The following is a 25,681-nucleotide window of genomic DNA, read 5'->3' as shown; positions in this document are numbered from 1 at the left end:
TGGTTGTAAACATTAGTTCGTGTAGGTAAAACATTAAGTAGTGTAGGTAAAACATTAAGTAGTGTAGGTAAAACATTAAGTAACATTACACAACAAGAAAAATACAACCGTCATATCACTGCCATAGGAATACTATAAGTTTTCATATATTGGATAATTAGGGTTACGCAGGGAAGAATGGCTTGGTTCACTGCCAACATCTACCGGTGATCCTGAATGGGAAGATGAGGGTGAAGACACTGGGTGTGGCTGCACATGCATCCTTTGGTAACCAGGATTAGACGGGTAAGATGTATACAGTGGTGGGGGTCCTGCATAAGGGTTAATGGCAGATGTTGTGTCATGGCACTACTGACTGGGCATTGGTCTACTGAAAGAGCCACTAGGTGAATTAAAACCCATAGCCCATGGCTGAAATTTAGGATATGGGCGTTGCTCTTTGCAAGCGGACACAATATACGTTAAATAGGCATGTATATCACCCCTGACCTCAGTGCGCTTATCTGCAGGAATATCCCTGATTACACAAAGCAACATTCTCAAGAACATAACATCTGGGTCTGAGATGTTGAGGAATTCATCATCTTTTGCCTGGTTTTGTGATTGTTTTCTCATTTCTTCAATGATACGGTTGAAATATTCTTCAAAAGGTGTCTCTTGTTGAGTACGTGTTCGACGGGTGGTAGAAGTAGACCGGACTCTCCTATCTGGATTTGCCTGCAATAGTTATAATATATAGATTATGCATCTGATACTGAGGTCACACTTTAGTGAACAGCATATGATGGCTTGTACAAATATTGCAGCACCTGTTTAGAATAGATCACACACAGGTACTTGTTTTGCTGCAAAAACCTGATCTCACTGAAGACCTCCAAAGCCAGAAGAACAAGTCACACCTTGCCCAAAAATAAGCTGTTGTTGTTTCTCCAACATTTGTGCCAACACCAGCTGCCTTTTCAAAATGTAAGTAATACGTTTTTTTGTGGACAGAAATTGTGACATTTTTAAAATACATACCGCAGGTTCTTGAGTGGATGGATGATATTCTTGGGATGACACTGTCTCTGTGGTTTCTTGACTGGTGTCAGCGTCTCCTGATGGTGATGGCGACGAACTTTCGCGCCTTGCGCTTGCTCTCACAGGGACACTTGACACAGTTCTAGGTAACAATAAAGATTACACGTTTAAAAAAAAAGTGAACATGAATATGCCTTTACTGGTCACAAATCGCTAAGTAAAATAAATGGATATACTTACGTGCGCATCTCAGTGGTGCGCCTCAAAAAAGACAAAGCCTCTGCATGGGGGTTAGGCCTGCGACGAGTTGAGGGTGCTCCGCTTCTCTCCGCAGCCTTCTCTTCGTTGACTTCTTTTTTGTAACGGTCACGCAGGGACCTCCAACGTGTGTAAACCTCCTTTCCTGCAATATATAAAAAACATAGAATGCACTTTTTGGTTAAGTTCTATTGGCAGATAGCATGTCTAATTTTGTGGAATTTGCAGCATTGTCAGTGCTGTATTGCTATAAAATGGCCTGGTCATTAGGGGGTAAAATCTTTACTAGGATGCATGTGTACCCTGCTGCATAGACACAACAAACCTTGCACTCACCTCGGTTATCCTGTTCAGTTGCAGACATCTCGTCCCAGTTCGGTGTGACATATTTGTAGACTTCCTCCCACTTTGCTCTCTTCAGCACTCGGTCTGCATATCCTGGGCATTCTGAGTCCCATAACTCTGGTCGGGCATGCACCAGTGCGATGATGGCCTCGTGTGAGATGTCTCTTGCCGCCATGCTGTCTTCTCCCCTTTCATCCCTCTCAACTTCCTGTGTCATTTCCCAGGTACACCTGCTGTATAGGATGTGCTTCCGGGTGTTTTTTTTCTTCTTTCACGCTGCTGGCCGCAATTGACACAAAAGACTGCGATTACCTGCGGTTATGTGCTTATAGCTGCGCTACATCGCACCTGGACGCATACAATTCTATTTTTTCTATTCGCACCGAACCGCACGTAACGAAATCGCAGTTAAACGCTGTGTGTGAACAGGGCCATAGGAAAGCATTGTGTGCCTTTGGCTGCGGTGGAAAACTAGAAAATCCGCAGCTAAAAGCACCATTCTATCCGCCCGTGTGAAAGGGGCCTTAGGTTATCAGCCGATGATAGACAGAGTTGTTAACAAGTAAAAAAGGTAAAAAGGGTTTAACCTCTCATTAATCCTCTGATCCAGATCAAATCTACCCCATCTATGTAATATCAGGGGGAATTGATCGGGACAGAGGAGAATATTTGGGACTGCCATTGGAGCAGAGGGAAAATACATAAGCAAAAAATGGTCCGCATCCCCCTATGGTTAGAGTCATTCTTTACAGATCCAAGGACCTCATTGACCCTTAGTTGTCTAATCCATTTTGCCTGAGCTAAAGCACTCCAAGAAGGGTCTCAAACTCTCTTTTTCATTAACGCAGAGGAATGGTTGCTTTTAAGCAATTAATCCTACACATTTTGAGCTGCAACATTTTTTGTTCCAATCTCCTCCTCTTTGTGGTATTGTATTCTGTCTAATGCTGCAAACTTCACCTGTGGCATTTTTTAATTATGTGTCCATGCCATGTGTCATCCTACAGGTAAATGTAAAATTCCCACCTGTATACTTTGCACATGTTTGGACACTCTTTCTCACCAATGCTGTTTAGTCTTCCCTGCATAAAAGGAACCACATTCACATTAAATCAAATAAACAACTCCCCTTGTATTACAATTTACAAAGTTCTTGGGTCTAAGCATTTCTCAATTAGGCAATTTAAACTCTCTTTGTTTCTTAATGTAGGGACAATAGGAACAATTGCCGCAAGGGAATGTACCCAAATTGCGGCATGGATCATCCCTCTTGCTCCCCCTATAATCATTTTGGATTAGTCGATCTTTGATTGACGTCACCCTTCTATATGTTATTGAGTGATTGGGAGTAATACATTTCCTGATATTGGAAACATTTGTTAGTATTGTCCAATGTTTTGTAACAATTCTACACGTCCACGTGTTCATCCGAGAACTTAAGAATGAGTCTAGTTGTATTGTCTATAGTTGTTTTTTAGTCTCTCTGTTAGCCTATCTGTCTCTTTTTGGAAATCTAATTTACTTGAACAATTCTCTTTTATACGAAGATACTGGCTATAAGGTATTGATTTAAGAGAAGTTGGATGGAAACTATTGGAGTGAAAAATTGTATTCCCTGCAGTGTCTTTTCTGTAGAGTTTGGTTGTTAATTGGCCTTTATCTTTTTTTGTTTATGGTGATATCCAGGAAATTTACCTCATGTAAATCGAAATTCATGGTGAAAAATAGATTAAAGTTGTTTCTTTTCATCAACTCCAAACACTGTATCAGTTGGGGCAAGGGTCAAGCCCATACAAGGAATATATTGTCTATGTATCTATGCCAGATCATTATCTGGCTAGTGTACATCGCAAAACCTTCCTCTGAGAAAAACTCCCGCTCCCACTCCCCCAGGTACAGGTTGGCATATGAAGGGGCGCAACTCGTGCCCATAGCTACACCCTGCACCTGGAGGTAGTGGGAGCCTTTGTGGTACAAAATATATCTCAACATTGCTATAATGAACTCATTGAACTTCCATACGGTTGAGTTGTGCTAGGATAATACATGTCCAATCACTTCCAAGCCTTTTGTATGGGGAATACTGTTATACAATGATTCCAAATCAATTGTAACTAAGTACACACTCCCTAAATAATAAAATGTTCAACTATTTGTAAAAAATGCAATGTATACTTTTTATATACAAGACCAGGCTAACAACATGGGGTCCTAGACGCTTGTCTATCAACTGACTTGCACTTTCAGAGATTGAGCCATTGCCAGAAATAATTGGTCTCCCTGGTGGATTAGTGGTATTTCTGTGAATTTTAGGGAGCGAGTATAGAGTCAGAACTCTTGGATGTTTTGTTCTAATACATTCCCTTGTTTCTTTAGAGATTGCTCCACTTCTTACTGCTCCATCACACAAACTATAAAATTCTTGTTTGTTCTCTCTAGCATTGTGATGGAAATTGTGCAATCGATTAATGGAATGGGGGGAATGTGGCCGAGCTCCAACCTGCCCACCTCAGTATCCCCAGCAATCTAGAAGATAAAAAAGATACCTCTTTGGGCCTGAATTTATTTGTTGGGTTGATATTTTAAAAGTGAATTTGTAAGGCACTGAGATTTTTATCCATATAACCCTTTTTGGAGATTTGACCTTACTTTTTGCCTTAGGCCGCGTACACACGGGCGGACTGTTCGCCCAACTTTGTCCGCTGAACAGTGTTTCAGCGGACAGTCCGTTCGTGTGTGGGCTTCAGCGGACAGTTTCAGCGGACAGTCTGACGAACAAAGTTTTTCGGAATTCCCGTAAGACAGTCCGCTCAAACCAAGTTTCAGTCCGCTCGTGTGTAGGCTTGTTCGACAAACTAAGTCTCGCGCATGCTCAGAAAGAATTTACACGGCGAAGGTTGCATTGCAGTGTATAGGACGTCGTTTTTCGAGTCCCGTCGTACGTGCCGTTCACGTCATTGCGCACGCTTTCAGCGGACTGTTCGTTCATCGTGTGTGGTCAAGTCCGCTCATGCAAATTTTGAGCGGACTGTTTGTCGGATTGTTTGACAAACTAAGTTGGGCGAACAGTCCGCCCGTGTGTACGCGGCCTTAGAGAGGTTTGATGTGATATAAACTTCATGTTTTCCATCTACAGTCTACATTCCCCATATATTCCTCTGGAGAATCTACTATCCACTAAGGCATAAAGGAAAATCTGCATACTGGAAGATTTTCCCCAATAAAGAGTCAGACTACCTACAGTATAAGTGGCATTTTAATTATAGTTGGGGGCCCAGTGGGATGAGCAAGTCCCTTTCTATAATACTACAGCAGTGAAATCCCCCTGCTATAATTCCGCAAAGTGTCCTTGTCCACCTGATGGACATTAGTGTGTTTATCCACCTTTGTTTTCTCTTCCTGTTACTTTCATAAAATTCATTTAATTTAAATGAATTTAAAAATTCTACATGGGACAGGGGAACCCCCTTCACATTGGACACGGAAGATATAGGAACTCAAGTGCATTGGGTCCCCTGTTACTGTGCCCCCAACTCTGCAAACATCTCCACACACACTGACACACCTGACTGAGTGGGAAATGTTTACTGCAAATATCTGTATATACATCCCAATGGCTCAAGGTGCATAGACATAGCAATAAGTAAACAAATAGCAAATAGTGTATTACAAAAGGTTAAACAAAGAAGAAATATACTGCAATGAATAAATGGACCACTGATTGATTTGTGTCCTCTAAACCTGCCCTGACCTTGTAAAAACTTCAACCCTTTGACACTATGTTGAGTCATACATTTTTGCAAACAATTTTTAATCGTGCAAAATAAAGACAATAAACATGAACTTCAGTCAACATTATTGCATTAATTACTTCTAAGTATTTCAGTTTGATAATAGAAAGCAATCAGTTTCCAGCAGCACTCAGTCAAATAATGTAAGAAATGTAGGCAACCTAATACAAGTAACAAATGGGCCACTGGGTTTGGAGCAGCATAGACTGTAACAGTATCCCTTAAAGCAGGCCTTCACCCTCTTCCACACGTTCCTTCCATTCCACCCTCCCCCCATCCTATTAAAACAATTGATTTTTGACTAATCGTTTTCAAATAATGACACCTATTCAAATAAGGTCGCATACACATGATCGGACTTGCTGCCAACAAAACCGTGGATTTTTGTTCGAAAGTTGTTGGCTCAAACTTGTCTTGCATACACATGGTCACACAAATGTTGGCCAACAATTACGAATGTGGGAACGCGGTGAAGCACAAGACGTACAACGAGCCGAGAAAAAGGAAGCTCAATAGCCAGTGAGGCTCCTTCTGCTTGATTCCGATGCATGCGTGAACTTTTGTGCGACGGACTTGTGTATACACGATTGGACTTTCCGACTATAAAGTTTTGTTGGTGGAAAATTTGAGAACCTGCTATCAAACATTTGTTGGCGGAAAGGCTGACAGCAAATGTTCGATGGAGCATACACACGTTCTGACTTTCCGAAAACAAGCTCACATCCAACATTTCCGTCGGAAAGTCTGACCGTGTATATGCGGCATACGTTTCCCCTGCTTCTTTTACTAAGTAGCCTACATTTCATTTACTACATTTTTTAAGTAGCCTAATACTCACATTCTTATTAAGATTATTAAGCAGTTAAATCCTTACTTACTATGTTGTGCTATGATAATGACATAATTTATCATAATTTTGGGGGCCTCTCTGTCTGCTGTAATAGCCCGGATGTCTTGCTCCCATGTTCTGGGTTGATCTGAACCTCTCCAATTGGACTGAATATTTTGGGCTCCTAATTTTTTGTATGTGAGTTTTTGATGCTGAACATATTTATAGTAAAATTACAGGAGTAAATTCATAGAGACTAAGACCAGTGTCTTATTTTTTAATGGGATCTGGCCCAACACATTTATGGAAATTTGTTGTTCTCATTGATGTATATTTACACTATATATGGGCTAGGTCCTTATAGGACAAGCACACCCTGATCTAATTTGGGAACGCAGGTTATACTTATGATAAGTGTTTGTGGCTTTTATATCAATTTTAATTGAATTGTATTGTCAATAAACGTTTGTACTTTTATATATGTTTTATGAGTACTCACTTCTTTTATTAGGGCTTATGTGTGGCAACCTTTAAAGCCCTTCTTCCATTTTCTCTTGTTTCTATGCTGATTTGAATATGATACCACGTTAACAATTTGCACTTCACCTTGCTTCACAAAATTTGTGTCAGGGAGGAGAGCTCCGCACACAGCTTGTCTATTCAGAACACAGTTCTGCTGTGTGTGAGGCGGGGTGTGTTTCTTTCCTCCAATCAGCTCTCGTGCAGTGTCTCAGACTTCTCACTGCAGCTCTACACCCCCTCCTTTGTCATACTGAAAAATGCAGAAGGACTTTATCTAAAATCAGCACTTTTTACAGGATGTACAAAAGAGAAGACTGCAGATAAACAAGTAAAACTAATGTAGGAGGATTTATTTAATCTCTGTGTATCATCTGAGGCTGTTCACTTCACTGGGTATATCAGAAGGTTTACAACCACTTTAATCTTTACAGTATGACACTATTTTGAGTTATTTTATTTTGAGGTATACTGAGAGGAAGAACCCCAAGGGATGTTGATCTGCTGACATACATGGAATGGAATGATATGCGGTTTTAATTTGATTATTTAATAAGAGGCTGCACAAGTGGTGGGTGGAGCACATTATTATTATTATTATTATTATTATTATTAGTATTATTCAGGATTTAAATAGCGCCAACAATTGTGCAGCACTTTACAACATAGCCCAGACAGTACAGTTACAATGCAATTCAATACAGGAGTAATTAGAGGGCCCTGTTCATTAGAGCATACAATCAAAAATGGTGTACTGATGTTGGTATATTCACATGTGAACACAATATGGATATGTTTGTTTCTATTTATTTATAAAATACTACATTATATGAGTCTATTTTGAGTTGAAGATATTTGAGAAGAAACGTTGAAAAAAGGAGAAGGTGATTTTGACAGTTTATTGAATCCATTTGGCATAAGTGGGTTGGAAATCTGGCAAGAGTCTTGGAAAGTCATCTGCAGCTTAATACTTACCTTTTATAATTGTTCCTGAAGCGCAGGACATTCTCTTGAATTTTTGAACTGAGAACGCTAGGGGGCTTTAGTGGTCTGTTCAGCTGCTTGTGGGACTCTGGGAGGCACTTGTGTGCTGCAAACTCTTTAAATTACCTGTTTTTAACTATATCTTCCACAATCCTTCTCACTCCTCCACAGAGTATCTAGCAGTTTACATCCTCTGTGCACCTCCTAGTGGATGGAGAGCAGCTTAACACTGTCTGCTCTATGTTCTGCAATGGGAATCTCTCTTGCATCCTTACCTGTTTAAAAATTCCCTCTGCAGTACAGTCCTTTTCCAGCCAGTGCTGCAGACTGGCTACATAATTTTTGAGTAAAGCAACCCTTAAAGCGGTTGTATAGTTACATTTTTAACTTTGACCTACAGGTAAGCCTATAATAAGACTTACCTGTAGGTAAAAAGAATAACTCCTAAACCTGTACGGTATAGGAGATATTCCCCTCGAAACAAGCTGCTGACTTCAGCAGAGCATGGGCACCGGGAATTCTCAGCTAAAAGTCCGGCAGACGCCAGACCATACCGGGAAGAAAACTCCTGCGCGCATGCGAGGGTGTGTTGACATCGCGGCTCCGGCCACTCACAGCGCCAGAGCTGCGATACCCAGAAGACACGCTGAGGGAACATGTCAGCTCCCTCAGCGTGGACCGAGTGAGATGTTGGCACCTCGTTCTAAGGTAAGTATTTCATAATGAGCTACTATGCGCTAGTGCTCATTATGCCTTTTCCCTTACAGGTGTAAAAAAAAAATATCCAGTTCAGCTCTTTGGATGTACTATGTACGCTCAACCAAAGGGTGGACTTTTAATCACAAGCTGATGGCTGCAGTATCAGCCATCAGCTTGTGTGGGTTTTGTGTAGCTGGCTCCTGGCTTGAAAGTGAAAATGATGCAGCAGTTCCATGGAACTGCTGATCACTTTCAAAGAGCCTGTAGTGTGGTGCAGCGTGGTGCAGCATGGTGCAGCATGGTGCAGCATGGTGCAGCATGGTGCCTCTCCCTCCTCCCACTGGAGGTGCCCCTCCTCCCATGATTTCTATGCTCTCCTGTTCTTACAATAGCCTGTGAGCACAACTGCCAGCTAGGGGAGAGAGATCACTGTGAGATCAAGGCAAATCCATGCCTCGATCTCACAAGCAAACAATGAAACCAGAAGTGATGTCACTTACGATTCCACATCCACCTTTTCTTGGCCAGTACAGCCAGGGACACATCTAACCAAGCTCAGTTTGGCTGGTTAGATGTTAGATGAAGGGCAGGGAAGACATTAGGGTCTATTAGACCCCCCTAATGTCTCCATAAAGAGTACCTGTCATCTGCCCAGTGCTATCACATACAGGTTTATTAACCCCTTGTGATGGCAATCAAGTACAAATAAATTAATTAATTAATTAAAAAATAATAATATTATAATAAAATATACTAAAATAAAAAAATTGCCGTAACCCCCGTTTCCCTGCACACTTATGCAAAAGCAACCCCAGGGTTTGCACGCATATGTAAACCGTGGTCACACCACGCGTGTGACATACTACCAAGAACGTCAGAGTGAGAATAATAATTCTAGCACAAGAGTCCCTAGATAACTCTAGAATGATATATCTATGGTCTGGTAGCCTGCCGTGACGTCATAATTCCACGACCAGCATGTCACAGCAAACCAAGCCTCGCTTTGGAATAACATCCCCTGCGTCCACCGAGCCGCCTTCTTTTGAACAACTAACCAGTGGTAACGCCAGGAGAGGATAACAGGACACTTGTGGACCGGAATAAGATTGACGGACTGAATCAGATGACCCCTCTTATTCTAAATGCTTACTTTTATTATGGAAAATGTGAGTGCAAAATCTCTCTGCTTTTAGAATTATTGTGAATAAACTGCTTTTTAAAAAAAAATCTACACCCAGAGGCGCCCCCTTCTCTTTTTTTCCCTAGATAACTCTAAAATGATCAGCTGTAAAGGCTTTTAAAGCATCACCTTTGGTGATTTTTTAGGCACTGTATATTTTGGCGATATCCTGGGCGCATGCAGTTTTAAGACATGGAATGTTTGTTATTTATTTACTGTATGAAACCTCATCTTTTATATTTTTAGCAAAAATGGGTATTATATGTTGTATTTAGGCACTAAAATGTATTTTATAATATTTTTTCCTGAAAATTTTTGTTTAATAAACAGTTGCGCAAATATCATGTGACATAAAAATTTGCAACTGTCACCTTATTCTACCTGGCCTCTGCTTTCAGAAAATATATAATGTTCTAGTGATTTAAGTAATTTTATTGCCAAAAATTACGATTTTTACATTAATTTTACATACATTCTTCATTTATTTTTTTCAAAAAAAGGGTGGGTACAAGTGATAAGAGCAAAAACCCAACCTTTCCACACTATATCCAAAACTAAAGGTGGCAATGGATGGCATATTTTTTCTGATCAGCCAGTGGGCCCGATTCCCCCATCCACACAGTAAGGTGGATAAACATATCCGCTCTCAGAATACACGGATCAGCAGCTACTGCCAAAGTTTTTCAACATTCACGGTCAACAGAAGTCCCCGCTTGAACTGGCTAAATTTCGATCCATCTATGGTCAGCGTTACAAAAAAATTAAGTTATTGATAATGTTAGATGTGTTTTATTTGCTAAAGACTCTACAAACAGCATCTTATTAGTGTGTCTTTCTGAGATGACGCACATTGTGACTAAGCTGCAATCACCCTAGCACTATCACACGGAACATGTGAAACATTCCAAAGACGTATAGTGACAGGGAAAGAGAAAACACTTGTTAAATGTTATTGAAGGCATTCAATAGTGTTTAACGTATCAGGCTTTGTGCTAAATGCTCCCATATGACTTTGTCTTAAGTTGTAATTAAGTGGCCAGCAAACAGAAACAGGTGTCTATTCCTGGGGGACATCTTGTTGTGTGCGTTTTATGGTAGGAGTGGCCTGGGGGCTTTTGAACCTTTATAATGCCTGTAGACCATCTGGCATACACATATCCTATTACTTTTAATGATATTTAGACCCTAGGTTTTTATTTTCTGTAAAACATTTGCACATGTAGCCATAACATTCTTAAATTCTTTAGACTTGTGTACGCAATAACGGACTTGCCTTTGAGATGTTTATGACTTGACTTTGCATATGTACACTGTGGTATCTGACTCTTTGTAATTCTATGAGCCAGCATGGCTGATATGCTTGAGTCCCAGTTCACACTGATGCCAATTCTATGCGTATATGCTCTTCAGAGCAGTATTTCACAGGCGGTGAGGTTGGGTTGTATGACCTCCTCACTTGCTGCTTTCACCTCTTGAGCACCTCACCAATGTTCTACAACCACCTGCATTGCACACAGTTGCAGGGCACTTTCAGAGTAGCCCTATTAACTTGAATTGGTCACACTAGGGTCGCAAAGATCACAGTTGTGACCGGCCCTTGGCATTCTGCCACCACAGAGGGGCGGCATGATGGCAGGGAGGGACCTGCTGCAGATAATGTGAAAGGATTCCGCTGCGGGACCGTAAGGCATGGTTCACACTGCTGCAACCTAGGGTTGTCACCTCATTCCTTTAAACTCAAACACATATTACTGTGAGAAAAACAAGTATTTGCCGATTTTGTACATTTGCCCCCTGACAAAGTAATGATCAGTCTATAATTTTAATGACAGGTTTATTTTAACAGTGAGAGACAGAATAACAACAAAAAAAATCTGAAAAACGCATTTTTAAAAAAGTGTGCATTTTGATGAGTAAAATAAATATTTGACCCCTTTGCAAAACATGACTTAGTAATTGGTGGCAAAACCTTTGTTGGTAATCACAGAGGTCAGATATCTTTTATAGTTGGCCACCAGATTTGCACACATGTCAGGAAGGATTTTGTTCCACTCCTCTTTGCAGATCCTCTCCAAGTCATTAACGTGATTGTAAAATCTTGTTTTTTTTGTTTTGTTTTTTAAATAACAAACATGTTATCTTTATCTCCTCTGTGCAATTGGTTTTGCACAGAGCAGCCTGGATCCTCCTCTTCTTTTTTCTGCTCCTGGCCCCTCCCTCCTATCGAGTGCCCCCTCAGCCAGCAGTTTTCTTTGGGGGCACCCGAGCCGAGTCAGAGCTCTGTGTATCTATTCACACACACAGCCCGACCTGGCTCCGCCCCCTCTCCCCTGATTGGCTGACTGACTTTGATTGACAGCTGTAGGAGCCGCTGCTGTGTCTCAGCCAAACAGGAGGAGTGTCCCAGATGGCTTAGACATTTGTGGACATGTTTGGAGAGAGAAGTGGCTCAGGTAAATAATTAGGTGGTGCTGGGGAGGCTGCTACACACAGAGTATGCATTAAGATAAAAAAAAAAAACCCTCTGCCTTTACAACTCCTTTAAGGTTTTGAGGCTGTTTGTTAACGCAAACCTTCAGCTCCCTTCACATATTTTCTATGGGATTAAGGTCTTGAGACTGGCTAGGTCACTCCGGGATCTTAATGTGCTTATTCCTAAGCCACTCCTTTGTTGCCTTGGCTATGTGTTTTGGGTCATTGTCATGCTGGAATACCCATCCACCACCCATTTCCAATGCCCTGGCTGAGGGAAGGAGGTTCTCACCCAAGATTTGATGTTACATGGCCCCATCCATCATCCCTTTGATGCAGGGAATTTGCCCCGTCCCCTTAGCAGAAAAACACCTCAAAGCATATTGTTTCCACCTCCATGTTTGACAGTGGGGATAGTGTTCTTGGGAGCATAGGCAGCATTCCTCCTCCTCCAAACAAGGCAAGTTGAGTTGATGCCAAAGAGCTAGATTTTGGTCTCATCTGACCATAGAACTATCACCCAGTTCTCCTCTAAAGCATTCAGATGTTTACTAGTAAACTTTAAATGGGCCTGTACATCTGCTTTCTTGAGCACCTTGTGGGTGCTGAAGGATTTCAGTCCTTCACAGCATAGTATGTTACTAATTCTATTCTTGGTGACTATGGTTCCAGCTGCCTTGAGATCATTGAGAATATTCTCCCATGTAGTTCTGGGCTGATTCCTCACCATTCTCATGTTCATTGAAACTCCATGAGCTGAAATCTTACATGGAGCCCCAGACCAAGGGAGATTGACAGTTATTTTGTGTTTTTTTCTATTTACGAATAATCTCACCAACTGTTGTCACCGTCTAACCAAGCTGCTTGGTCATGGTCTTGTAGCCCATTCCAGCCTTTTGTAGGTCTACAATATTGTCCCTGACATCCCTTGACAGCTCTTTGGTCTTGGCCATGGTGGAGAGATTGGAATCTGATTGATTGATTGATTGCTTCTGTGGACAGGTGTCTTTTATACAGGTAACAAACTGAGATTAGGAGCACTCCTTTTAAGAGAATGCACATAATCTCAGTTTGTTACCTGTATAGAAGACACCTGGGAGGCAGAAATCTTGCTGATAGGGGATCAAATACTTATTTCACTCATTAAAATGTAAATCAATTTATAACTTTTTTAAATGTGTTTTCTGTATAGTTTTGTTGTCATTCTGTCTCTCACTGTTAAAATAAACCTACCATTAAAATGATAGACTGATCATTTCTTTGTCAGTGGGAAAACATACAAAATCAGCAGGGGATCAAATACTTTTTCCTCTCACTGTAATTACACAGGTTCTGTGGCTGATTAAGGTGGTAATTAAATTTAATTGGTGCCTTATCTGCATTAAATTAGCCTTAGAACCTGTGTAATTAATATGTGTTCAGGTTAAAAGGGATGAGGTGCAGTGGCAGCCTGTCCACTAGGGGCGCCGCCCCCTTATCCATGCGTCTGGCCCCCTAATCTACATGCAGGGTGCTGGACGCATGGATTTCTATGGGTTTTTTTTTTTAAGCATATGCGTAGTGGCCATAACCCTTTGTTGGGCGGCCTTAACTTTATGGGCTTACCGGTTACCTCCGCTTGGCTTGTTCTTCCATGTCTAGGGGTTCCCAGGGTTGATACCCAACAACTTGGACGCTGACACCAATAAAGTCCTTTTGAAAGGTTTTATTTTGCAGGGGTAACATCCAACAACACAGTCTCGTATAGGAACAGAGGGCAAGGGTGAAGAACTCAGGCACCTTGAACTGCAGACATAACAAAGTCTCTAGTAGCCAATCGCAGCTGGGCGCTTCAAGGCTGAACAAATCTCCAGCCAGAGATTATGGCAGTCAGCACTTTGATTCAGAACTTGTAAAATCTCTGACCTTGAACAAGTTGTAACTGAAAGCGAACAGGAACCTTTTTCCTCAGTACCTGGAACATTCTCTGTCTCCTTGATAGTACTGGAAAAAGCGTGGATTCGTCAATGTCCTTCCCAACTCTGTAACCAGGCACTTCTCAGGATGCCAGCTTGTTGGCCCTCCTCTGAAGAGTCCTCCCCGGTCACTTTCACAAGCTGTGGTGCCCCTCCAAGCCAAGAGCACACCCGGACACCTTGAATCCTCCCTCAGTTACTGCGCCTCGGACCAGCCGGTTCTGAGACTCGGGAACAGATGGATACCTACCCCAGACCAGACGGGTCTATTGGGGGTAACCAACAGAAGCATGTTGCGGGATGTCGAACACCCCGTGACCGGGACCCCTAGCGGGGCTACCCCGGTCCAGGAAAACAAGAACAGACCGCTCGGGCCTCACAAACTCCTACTGAACACATGACTTCAACATCTGAATTACCCCTTCCCAGACTCCTCAGTGAGGCACACCCACTGATTGGTTCAGAGAAAGCTGATACCTAAAACATCCAACGAGGCCTGGTTCTGGCTTGTCATGTGCACCTCACTGTACACATGACCAAGCAGAACTTCTAACACAGCCCAGCCAAACTGATGTCAAAGTTAACCTACATAATTAACCCTCAGAACCCCACTACTGTTCTGAGGCAAAAACTAAATTTACACATAAATGACACTTTGTCCAAAATGTCATCCGCTACACATGATTAGAGCCTGGAGGCTCTAATTGGCTAAAAGGGTGGGCTTGGGGAGCAGCCATTGCTGCCATCCATCTCCCGTAGGGGGAAGGGGTTGGTGGTTGATCACCACCCCCCACAAAATATTGAGCACCAGCCGCCACTGATGAGGTGGCAACCCTACTGCGACCCCAAAGTCCTGTGTTTTGCTTGTGATTTTCTTCCGATTTCCCTGTGACTTTCAGATTTAAATTAGAAGTACACCTTTGGGAACATGTCACATGTTCCACTTGTTTTTAGGGTGGAACTTGTTCCTGATGCTGCAGCTGCTGCCCAATCCCCTCCTCCCTGTGGAAGCAGTACGGGAGGAAGTTTCATGTACTAGCTGTCAATTTTTAAAATCAGTGCAGCCGGGGCTCCACCCACATGGCCACACCATTCATTCGCACAACTCTGTGTGTGAATGAACTACAAGTCCCAACAGCCTTTGTGGCTGTCAGCTTGTAGTTCTCAATGAACACTGTGGTAGTTCATTGATTTCTTCCTCTAAGGCCGCGTACACACGGGTGGACTGTCTGTCCAACTTAGTCCGCTGAAACACATTTCAGCGGACAGTCCGCTCGTGTGTGGGCTTCAGCGGACTTTTTCAGCGGACAGTCTGGTGGACTAAGTCTTTCGGAATTTCCGTAATATTGTCCGTCCAACTTTGGTTTCAGCAGACAGTCCGCTCGTGAGTAGGCAAGTTGGACGGACTAAGTATGGCGCATTTACACGGCCGAAGGTTGCATTGCAGTGTATTGGACGTCGTATTTCTAGTCCCGTCGTACGTGCTGTACACGTCATCGCGCAAGCTTTCAACGGACTGTCTGTTCATTGTGTGTGGTCAAGTCCGTTCATTCAAAAGTAGGACGGACTGTCTGTCGGATTGTCTGATGGACTTAGTTGGCCAGACAGTCCGCCCGTGTGTACGCGGCTTTAGTGTATCTTCCTGCCCATATGGGATGTACGGGTACACAGATATACTGATAGATCTACTGGAGACTTCTGATCACTGGTGCAATGCTTTACAGGCTCCAAAAGAAAAAAACAAAAATACACATTTTTTTTACCTGCAAAAATGTATTTTATTTTCCTAATGCCACGTACACACGACCGTTTTTTCCATCAGAATAAACTCTGACGGTTTTTTCAATGGAGTTCTGACTGAGTTCCGCTTGCCTACACACAATCACACCAAAGTCTGATCATTTAGAACGTGGTGACATACAACACGTACGACAGGACTAGAAAAAGGAAGTTCAATAGCCAGTAGTCAGTAGCTGCCCTTGCATCGTTTTTGGTCCGTCGGAACAGCATACAGACGAACGGTTTTCCTGATAGAAATTGATTCCTTCGGAAAGATTTAAAACATGTTCTATTTCTAGGTCCATCAGAATTTTCGAAAGAAAAAGTCTGATGCAGCCCACACACAATCAGAATATACGATGAAACGATTCCGCCTAACCTTTTCTTTTTTATTTCAATAGTTTTTTATTAAATTTTCAAGAAAGTTTACATGAAACATACAAAGAACGAATGCTTTTCAGCAAATATTAGTACAGCCGACTGATAGACAGTAATCAGAACATATAAAACCTGAGGTTACACAAAAAATCTTCTGTATGACAGTAACAGTAAAGGAGGAGAATCTTCGTAAGATAGTTCTGGGCTAAGCTCGAGGCGTCCGTGCACACCCCGAGCCATGCCTCTGTTAATCTCAGGCCTTATGGGTCCCCCGCCCCCGACCGCCCCAAAAGGGATCACACTGCAGCCGGAGGCCGAGGACCCGCCCTACAACTCCTTACATAATTTCAAATAAGTGATGAAACATTTGACAGCAGCAGCAGATTTAACCTCTAACTTGCTTTACCTAGACCCAAACTAGCTCTTAGATAATACTTAAAAACCCCAGTCGGATCTGTAATCATGAATGCGTATCAGTATCAATGTGCGAAATAACAAAGAAAAAGGAAAGGAAACAAGAAAAAAATAGAGAGGGAGGAGAAAAAGAAGATAAAAGAGATCAAAGAGGTGTAGGTACCTAGGCCCCATTTGTTATTTCCAGTTACACGGTGTTGCGCCTATTACCATATTGTTTATGCCATTCCACCCAAGGCCTCCAGATTTGAATTCTAGAATGGAGTCTGTTCTGGGAAGCCAGAAACATAATTTCATACGTAACATGTAAGTTAATTGTCTCAATTACTTTCGCTACAATAGGAGGGTCTGGGTTCGCCCATTTCCTCGTTATCTCTAATCGTGCCCCTAGCAGGATCTGAGACAGGGCGTATCTATGTGAGTGGGGGAATGAATCTATACCTAAAGATAAGAGTGCAAGACCCGGATAACCCCTCCTTTGCGTACTTAAGACGCCACTTATAATTCCAAAAACATCCTTCCAGAATTTTGTCAGTTTTGGGCAGGCCCATAGAATATGTAATAGGGATCCCCTTTGCCCGCACTGTCGCCAACAAAGTGGCGACCTGCCCGGGTCGAACCCAGCCAATCTTGTGGGCGTTAGATACCACCGCAACAGGATTTTCTGGTACAATTCCCATAGATTTACGCTTTTAGTGGCTCTATAAACAGACGCTATAGCGGCCTGCCATTGCTCGATGGTCCAATGCTCTTGTAAGTCTAATTCCCAGGTTCTCATGGAGGGGGATTTAAGAAAGACCTTCTTCTGGTGTAGGGAACCATAGAATAGAGAGATACCTCGAATGGAAGTGTTTGAATTATGAAGGTAAGCATAAACTTGCTGAGGTATAGCAGTAGACATATCCCCAATGGTCTGCAATAAGTGCGCGATTTGTGTATATGCATAGTGATCCCTTGGCTGCAAAGCGTATTCAATCTGGAGAGTGCGAAAAGTTTTAAGGGCAGGCCCAATTTTCAAATCGTCCACTAAGGCGATTCCTCTGGACACCCAGTGTGTAATGTGTAAATTCGGGATCAATACTTGTAGGCTTGTAATGGAGTGCTGTACGACCCTGACCGGGGCTGTGGTTAAGGAATCCTTAAGAAAGATTCCACGTCTGCAATGTTGCCTTCACAGTGGGTGGCAAGTGTGGCGGTAAGCGTTGCATGAATATGCTAGACATAAGTAAGTCGCACAACCTTCCATTAGGAGATTGGTATGATTCCATGTCCCTCCAACGGGGAACGTGGCCCTCCAGAAACCAGCATTTCAATTGAGCTAGAACTGCCGCGACGTAATAGTCCTGGATAAGCACATGTCCCACTCCCCCAGCTAGCCTGGCTTTAACCAATTTGTGGAAAGCACATCTCGCCCTTTTCCCCTGCCATAAGAATGCATTCAGTTTAGCTTGTGCCGCGCGGAAAAAGGCGTTTGGCACTGGAATGGGCAGAGCCCTAAACAAATAAATAAACTGGGGGAGTACCATCATTTTGAAGGCCGCTAATCGGCCGGACCATGTCAATTCCAACTTGCTGATTGTCTGGAGCTTCAGGGGAAGTTCATTCAAAAAAGGCGTGTAATTAGCTTCAACCAACTGTTCCGATTTATCAGTCAGGGTGACTCCAAGATATTTAATTCCCCTGGCACTCCAGACATAAGGAAATTGGGCCCTGAGCGTGCTGCTAGTATAATTATCAATACCCAATCCCAGGATATAAGACTTATTAGTGTTTACCTTATAGTAGGACACTTGTCCGAACAATTTCAAAGTAACATGCGCTGCCGCTAGGGAGGGGCCCACCTCTGTCATGATTACAACTACATCATCCGCAAACAAGCTAATAGAGTGTGTTTGGTTACCAAGAGGGAAACCTTTAATATTCGGATGGGTTCTAATAGCAATGGCTAGGGGTTCCATCAGTAGAATAAATATTAGAGGTGACAGAGGGCACCCCTGCCTGGTACCATTCGAGATTCTAAATGGGGTCGATAGGATACCTGATGTGTAAACTCTGGCTGAGGGTCCCAAATACAGGGCCAGAATCGTGGATAATGCTAAATCAGAGAAACCAAAGGACTCCAGCACCTTGGTCATATAGAGCCAGTGCACCCTATCGAAGGCCTTCTCCGCGTCCAGGGACAGGAGCAGAGAAGGCCTTTGCTGCATCTGCGCAAGGTGGATAACATTTATCATGCAGCGCGTGGCATCTGAGGTTTGTCTGTGCTTGGTAAATCCGGTTTGATCCGGGTGTATAATCGTAGGTAGTATGTCAATCAACCGTAAAGCTATTATTTTAGCGTAAAGCTTAATGTCAGTATTCAACAACGATATTGGTCTAAAGTTTGCCGGAGAGGTGGGCTCCTTCCCCGGCTTTGGCAGCGCGACAATCAAGGCCTCCAACATTTCCCGAGGAAAGGAGGATGAGGCAGCAGCGGATTGGAAAACCTGGAGCAATAGAGGTGACAGTGTAGCTTTAAATACTTTATAATATTCCCCACTAAAACCGTCTGGGCCCGGTGACTTATTTATCGGAAGTAACTCAATAGCCTTTTGCACTTCCTCTATAGTGAACGGGGTATTTAAGTATTGAAACTGGTCCGCTGTCAATTTGGGTATCGGTAAGCCTGTCAGAAATTGTTCGATAGTCTCCGATGTAGGTTGAGTAGTCAGTGGATCGTCCTACAAGTTGTACAAACTACTGTAGTAACAGCTAAAGGCGTCAGCAATTTGTTGTGGGTGATAAAGCTTCTGATTAGTAGTGGGGTGTAGAATGAATTGGATTCTATGTTTGTATCTATGCCCTCGAATAGTGTGCGCTAGCAACTTCCCCGCCTTATTACCCGTGGAGTAATAAGTCATTTTGAGTCGTTTAGATGCTTTTTCAAAGTTTTCCAGCTAGTGTAGTCTAAGGTCAGATCTAAGCATAGACAATTTTTGGGAGTTGGAGTGGGAAAACTGAGTTTTATTTTGCGTTTCCAGGTCCGTTATCTCTTTAAGTAACGCGTTAAGTCTCTGCTGCCTCCTCCTCCGGACCCCCGCTCCCAGCTGAATAAATATACCCCTCATATATGCTTTTTGTGCATTCCATAAAACACCTGGATCAGTCACTGACCCTACATTATCGCTTAAAAAATTCAATAAATGTGTGCTTAATTTATCCTTCAATTCTGGTTGTTGCAGCAGAAAGGTATTCAACCGCCAGACCGGTGCCGTACCCGGATTATACGAGTCTGCCACGGACAGGGTTATCGACGCATGATCCGACCACGTTATCAAGTTCACACCAGCTGAAGCTGTCTGCAAAAGTAGCTGTTGATCCACCAAGAAAAAATCAATTCTTGTGTAAACTCCATGTGGTGGAGAAAAAAAAGTATAATCCTTTTCATTGGCGTGTAAACAACGCCAGGCGTCATATAACCCCTGCCCGTGGACAGACTGTGATAAGGAAGGTTGGGTTCTAGAAACAGTGGAGGTGGAGTCCATCTGAGGATCCAGAGTGATATTAAAATCCCCACAAAGAAGCAACCGACCTTGCTTGCAAGAGTTAACCCGTTTCATCAACCTGTTAAAGAAATGCACCTGTCTACTATTGGGGGAATAGACATTCACTAAAGTGTATACAGTAGAATTCAATTCACAAATCAGTATTAAGTATCTACCCAAGGAGTCTGATATCTGCTCAATTAGTTTAAAGGCCACCGTATCTCTGATAGCCACTAAAACACCCTTGGTCTTCGTGTCCGCATTTGCAGTGAATATAAAGGGAAACCGTTTGTGCGTGCATTTGGGTGGTGCCTGCTTACAAAAATGAGTTTCCTGCGCACACACAATGTCACTATTATACATGGATGCCTCTCTCCATAGAGATTTACGCTTCACAGGGTGATTCAGACCCTTGGTGTTAAGTGAGAGGATGTTAAGTGGCATATTTGGATGGGAAATATGTTGAGTTGATCCTGCCGGATCTCGGTGCCATAGCGTCAATACTCACAAAATAGGCCACCCAGGGAAGTGCAGGAAGCGTCGATACGACAAACAAGTCCTTCATGTACCGAAGAGGAAGGCAGTTCCGTGGATCGAGGAAGTTCAAAGGTCGGGTCCGAATCGCATCAGGCGGGTACCTCAGAGGAAGAATAGAAAGATAGGAGGAAAATGAAAAAAGGAAAAAAAAGATGAACAAACAAAAGGAGGAGCATAAATGCAGCAGGTGAAAAAGCCCCCGGATGGTACAAGGCGTCTCCAAGTCACTGCCATCCATCCTTGGGGAAGGTGATGAACCTTTTAGCAGCACGAGGCCGAACCTGTGCCGGGGGGATAAGTTCAGTCCTGGTACAAAAGCAGTCCTGGACAGGGACTGATGGTAAAAATAAAAAAGCTATTTGGCCCGCTTCAGTTGTGTGAAGTAGCATTTTTAGCGGTGACTCGTCTCCATTCCTGTGGAAGGCCATGTGGAGTGCTAGTGGTGGAGCCCTTCTCATCTTCAGCCGACAGAATGCCCCACTCTCTAAGCAAGTCGATCCCTTTTTCCAGGGATGTGATGGTAAAGGATTGATTATCTTTGGTAATAGAGAGCTTAGTAGGATAGCCCCACCTATACAAGATCTTGTGGTTGCGTAGAATCTTTGTCACTGTGTTGAGGTTTATCCTCTTTTGCAGAGTATATTGCGACAAGTCGCTGAAAAATTGCAATCGGTGATATTGTGGAGGAAGCGACTCTTGTTTCCTCATAAATAGCATCAGTTGCTCCTTTACATGGAAAAAGTGTAATCTCAAAAGAACATCCCTAGGCACTTGTTCCGATAGGTGGGATGGTTTTGGTAGGCGGTGGATCCTGTCAATGGTAACGTCCAAGTCGCTGAGATCAGGGAGCAAGGCTTTGAACATATTGGCGGTATAGAGGGTGAGGTCCGACTGTTGTACTGATTCAGGGATGCCCCTTATTTTAAGGTTATTTCTTCTGGATCTATCTTCCATGTCCGCCATTTTTGCTTTAACCCATTCCATATCAGTCTCCCGCTCATCATGAGCGTCTACCAAATCGTTGATAGTTCCCTGCAAATTCCTCCATTTTTGCTTCCACATGATCCACTCTGTTTCCCAATGCTAGTATATCCGTGTGGAATCTATGCATGTGCTTAGCCATATCAGATTGCAATGTGCTACGCAAGGATAGTAACATATCCTTTAAGACTGTGTCCAGCACAGGCTGGTTTTGTGTAGGGAATGTCTCAATAGGTTCAGGTAAATCTCTAGTGTCCTCCCCTGAATCCGAGGCCTGGCTCACCGCCGGACTCAATCCGTCCTCATCTAGTCTGGGTTTAGCTTTAACGGGGCTGCGAGAAGATGGGGTGGAGGGGGAGGCGGATTTCTCCCCATCTAAATCTGTATTTATGAGAGATGTACCTTTCGCCGTCGGTTTGTGTTTAGATGCTGGTCTCCTCACTGTGTAGGCCTCGGCGCCATCTTGCTCCACCTCCCTCCCGCTGAGCGGATAAAAATCGGTTAAGCGTTGTGGTTTGCGGTGCTGGCGGCGTCTCCCCGACATGGTGGACAACGCTGTGGTGAGTCCCGCTGCTGTAACGAGGCAAAGGGCCGTTGAGCTGAGTCGCTATTAGCCGCTGTAGTCCCGGTTCGCTCGGAGATCTGGGCTCACACGTCCATGCAGCTCCACAGTCAGGCCACGCCCCCCCCCGCCTAACCTTTTCTGACGAAAAGTCCGACCGTGTGTACATGGCATAAAAGGTGAACTTATCCTTTAACATTAAGTCTATGGCATTCAAATCGCACCAAAGTTGCATAAAAGCAGGGCAGGAACCTTTTTTTGTCGCTGAGACTTCTGTCACATTAAGGCCTGATTCACACCTATACATGTTGAATTTTGAATATTGCAGGTGCATTTTACGTTTTTTCAATACACATCTTTAAACCATAAAAGTCTATGGAACCAAAAGGCAACAAAAAAAAAATCCCTGGTCCTTTCCATAAAATGCACAGATGTGAACTACATCCATAGGAAAACATGTTAAATGGACTGTAGTGTGTTTCTGCAAAACTGAAAATGCACTAAAAATGCATAGGTGTGAACCAGGGCTTAGGCTCGATTCACATCTATGCATGTTGCTTTTGAGCATTTTTGCAGTGCTTTTTGCGGGGTGCTTGTCGCGTTTTTTGACACGCGTTTTTACCGCGATTTTGCCGCGTTTTGCGTTTTTTTTTTTCTTTTCTTTTTTTACACTGTGGTTGCTTAGCAACCAGATATATACAGTGAAAAAAAAAGAAAAAAAACGCAAAGCGCAAATCGCGGCAAAATCGCGGCAAAAACGCTATAAAAAAAGCGGTACTTGCGTTTTTGATGCAGGTCCATTGACTTCTATTGCATGCAAAATGCTGCATTTTGCATGAAAAAAAGTCCCCGACCCTTTCCAAAAACGCAGAGGCACAAAAATGCATTGATGTGAACATGTTCCATAGGAATCCATGTTAAAAAATTTCCTTGCATTTCTGCAAAATGCAAAATGCATAAAAAAACACGCTAGTCTGAATCGAGCCTAAGACGACACCCACTGAAATGAATGTGTTTTGACTTGTCAAGTGACTTGTCGTGTAGTAAGTCACATGATAAGTTGCAGCAGTATAAACTGGGGCTTGTAAAGGGCCCTATAACGGGAGTAAAGGGCCCCGGGATCAGTGGGGAGGTCACCAGAACAGGGAGCATTTGAAAGGGCCACAGGACCAATGGAAGAAGCTTTGGCGGTCAGGGTGGCCCTTTGTGGTTTCTCGCACCAGGGCCCTGAAGGTTCCAGTTCCGCTACTGGGTCACGCTCAGTGGGCATAGCTGCTAGGGGTATAATTCCTACTGTGGCCATGGAGCATCATAGCCACAGCATTTTTACACCCTTGGCTGTTTGGGGGGGGGGGGGGGCAGTAAAAACACAGCTCAACTGCGGGGTTTCAACTGTTAGTGCGAATGAGTCAGAAAATCACTAAACATCACCTCGTGATAGGTCCATGTCCTGTTATATGGTTTACACTATTTAGCGTGATGTCCAGTGATTATGTAAGGGCCAGACAGAAAGTGTGAGTAAAGGAGAGGAAGCAACATGGTTGGTTAGGTTTTATTCACTTACTAACACAAGGAGCCCATTGACTCTGCTGCGTTTTAGGCTGGATTCACACCTATGCATTTTTAGTGCTTTCTTGCAGATTTGTCCATTTATCATGGTTTCCTATAAAACACGTTCTGTAGTGCAAATCTGCAAAAAGCAATAAAAATGCACATGTGTGAATCAAGCCATAATGCGCACATTCTGACGTGCTAAATTGCATGTGTCATGGTTCCCATCCCAGTGCTGCACTGCAGTATGTTTAACCTATAGCTGAATGACGGCCACAGCGTGGACCTGAATTCCCGAGAGGCCTTCATATGACGGCCTCCCCTGTGCACGCTCCCTGCGCGCACCGTGATCACTGTGTCAATGAGACTTGGGTGATCACCGATCCGAGTAAGGGGCCGGTCCCTTCACATGTGATCAGCTGACAGCTGATCACATGATCAAAACAAAAAACAAAAGCTTGGTGATCATTTTTTTTTTCTCCTCACGCTGACAGCATAGGCCGATCACTGTCTCATCTGAAAGGGACATCGGTCCTGAAGAGAAAGAGGCAATTATGGCTCATCTTTGCCACCTGCCATTGCTACCTGACAGTGCCCACAAGTGCCACCTATCAATGCCCACCAGTGGTGCCAATCAGTCCCACCTAGAAGTGCTGCTTATCAGTGTAAACGATCAGTGCCCATCACTGGCACTTATTGGTGCCCATCTCTGCCACCTCATCAGCGTACATCAATGATGGACAAAAATTACCTATTTTAAAATTTTATAATAATAAAAAAAAAAATCGTTGTTTTTAAAAAAAATTAACAAAAAATAAAAATCGCAGAGGTGATCAAATACCACCAAAAGAAAGCTCTAGTTGTGGGTACAGTGTAGCATGACCGTGCAATTGTCATTCAAAGTGCATCAGCGCTGAAAGCTGAAAATTGGTTTGGATAGGAGGGGGGTTTAAGTGCCCAGTAAGCAAGTGGTTAAGAATACAAGATTTTTTTTTTTTTTGTGTTGGGAGGCCCATAGAAGTCAATAGCAATGCATCCTAATGCTCATAACATGCATTTTGATGCATTGGCAACAGGAATTAACAAGCTTTGGTCAATAGATGGTAACCCTATCCACTCCTAATTAAAAAATGGAATTGATATGATAGTTAATGTGCTCTCAGCACACAAAGGGAATGCACATTGACACATGAAAACACACATCTATGCACACGCATAGATCTAAATATTCCATATGTTATTATAGGTTAAATTAAAGTTCTAACAGTATGTAAAGGTTGTGCTGTCATATACTGAGCCCTACACTATATCACCTTCATTTTAATACTCCTGACACTTTTACACATTTCTCCATTGGTATTATTGAATCGTCTCCCCCACTAAATGTCATTTATTTTTAGTGGTCATTAGAAATCAAATCTGTTACATAAAGCAAGACTATAGTATAGTACAGACTGAAACAAAGTGGTCATTTTTTTGAAATTCATACTGGCAGTGCTGAGTAATCAACAGTGGAAAATATTCTATTCAGAACTCCGGCTTTTATATACTTGGTGTCAGGAGCTCTCTACACCTTTTTTTTTTTTGGGCTGCTCTATGAAAAACTGGGCAAAATAGCGTTTGGGTTTCAATCATTTTGAAAAAAAAGATTCAGAAAACCAAAAGGAGTTCAAGTAAAAAAAAGTATACAAGCAGATACATATTTTTTTTATTACTAAGAGCACCTGATACAACAACTTTTAACCACCTAAAGACCACCTAAGGTACATATACATCGGCAGTCTATAGTGGTATACCGGGATTATGCCTGCAGCTACAGACATCATCCTGGCATTGTTTTTTCAGATTTTTTTTGTAAAAGCCATCCTAGTGGCTAATTAGCCGCTGGATTGCTTTTACAGGT

The 25,681-nt window shown here is 42.9% G+C and overlaps 1 long non-coding RNA gene across 1 annotated transcript; it reads right to left on the bottom strand.

Annotated features, from left to right (window-relative positions):
* Nucleotides 1-361: 361 nt before the first annotated feature.
* LOC143976170 (uncharacterized) lies at nt 362-1,424 on the bottom strand. The gene is made up of 3 exons (XR_013272537.1): nt 1,261-1,424; nt 1,021-1,162; nt 362-717 (listed from the first exon to the last, which is right to left on the bottom strand). It is a non-coding gene; the product is annotated as an uncharacterized LOC143976170 (long non-coding RNA).
* Between the last annotated feature and the right edge of the window lie 24,257 nt (nt 1,425-25,681).

The sequence above is a fragment of the Lithobates pipiens genome, unplaced genomic scaffold, assembly GCF_037356315.1.
Source record: "Lithobates pipiens isolate NorthernLeopardFrog02 unplaced genomic scaffold, aLitPip1_a1.2 Scaffold_13, whole genome shotgun sequence".
Taxonomy (NCBI): Eukaryota; Metazoa; Chordata; class Amphibia; order Anura; family Ranidae; genus Lithobates; species Lithobates pipiens.
The sequence above is the reverse complement of the archived record's forward strand: the minus strand, read 5'-3'. Positions and strand labels throughout refer to the sequence as shown.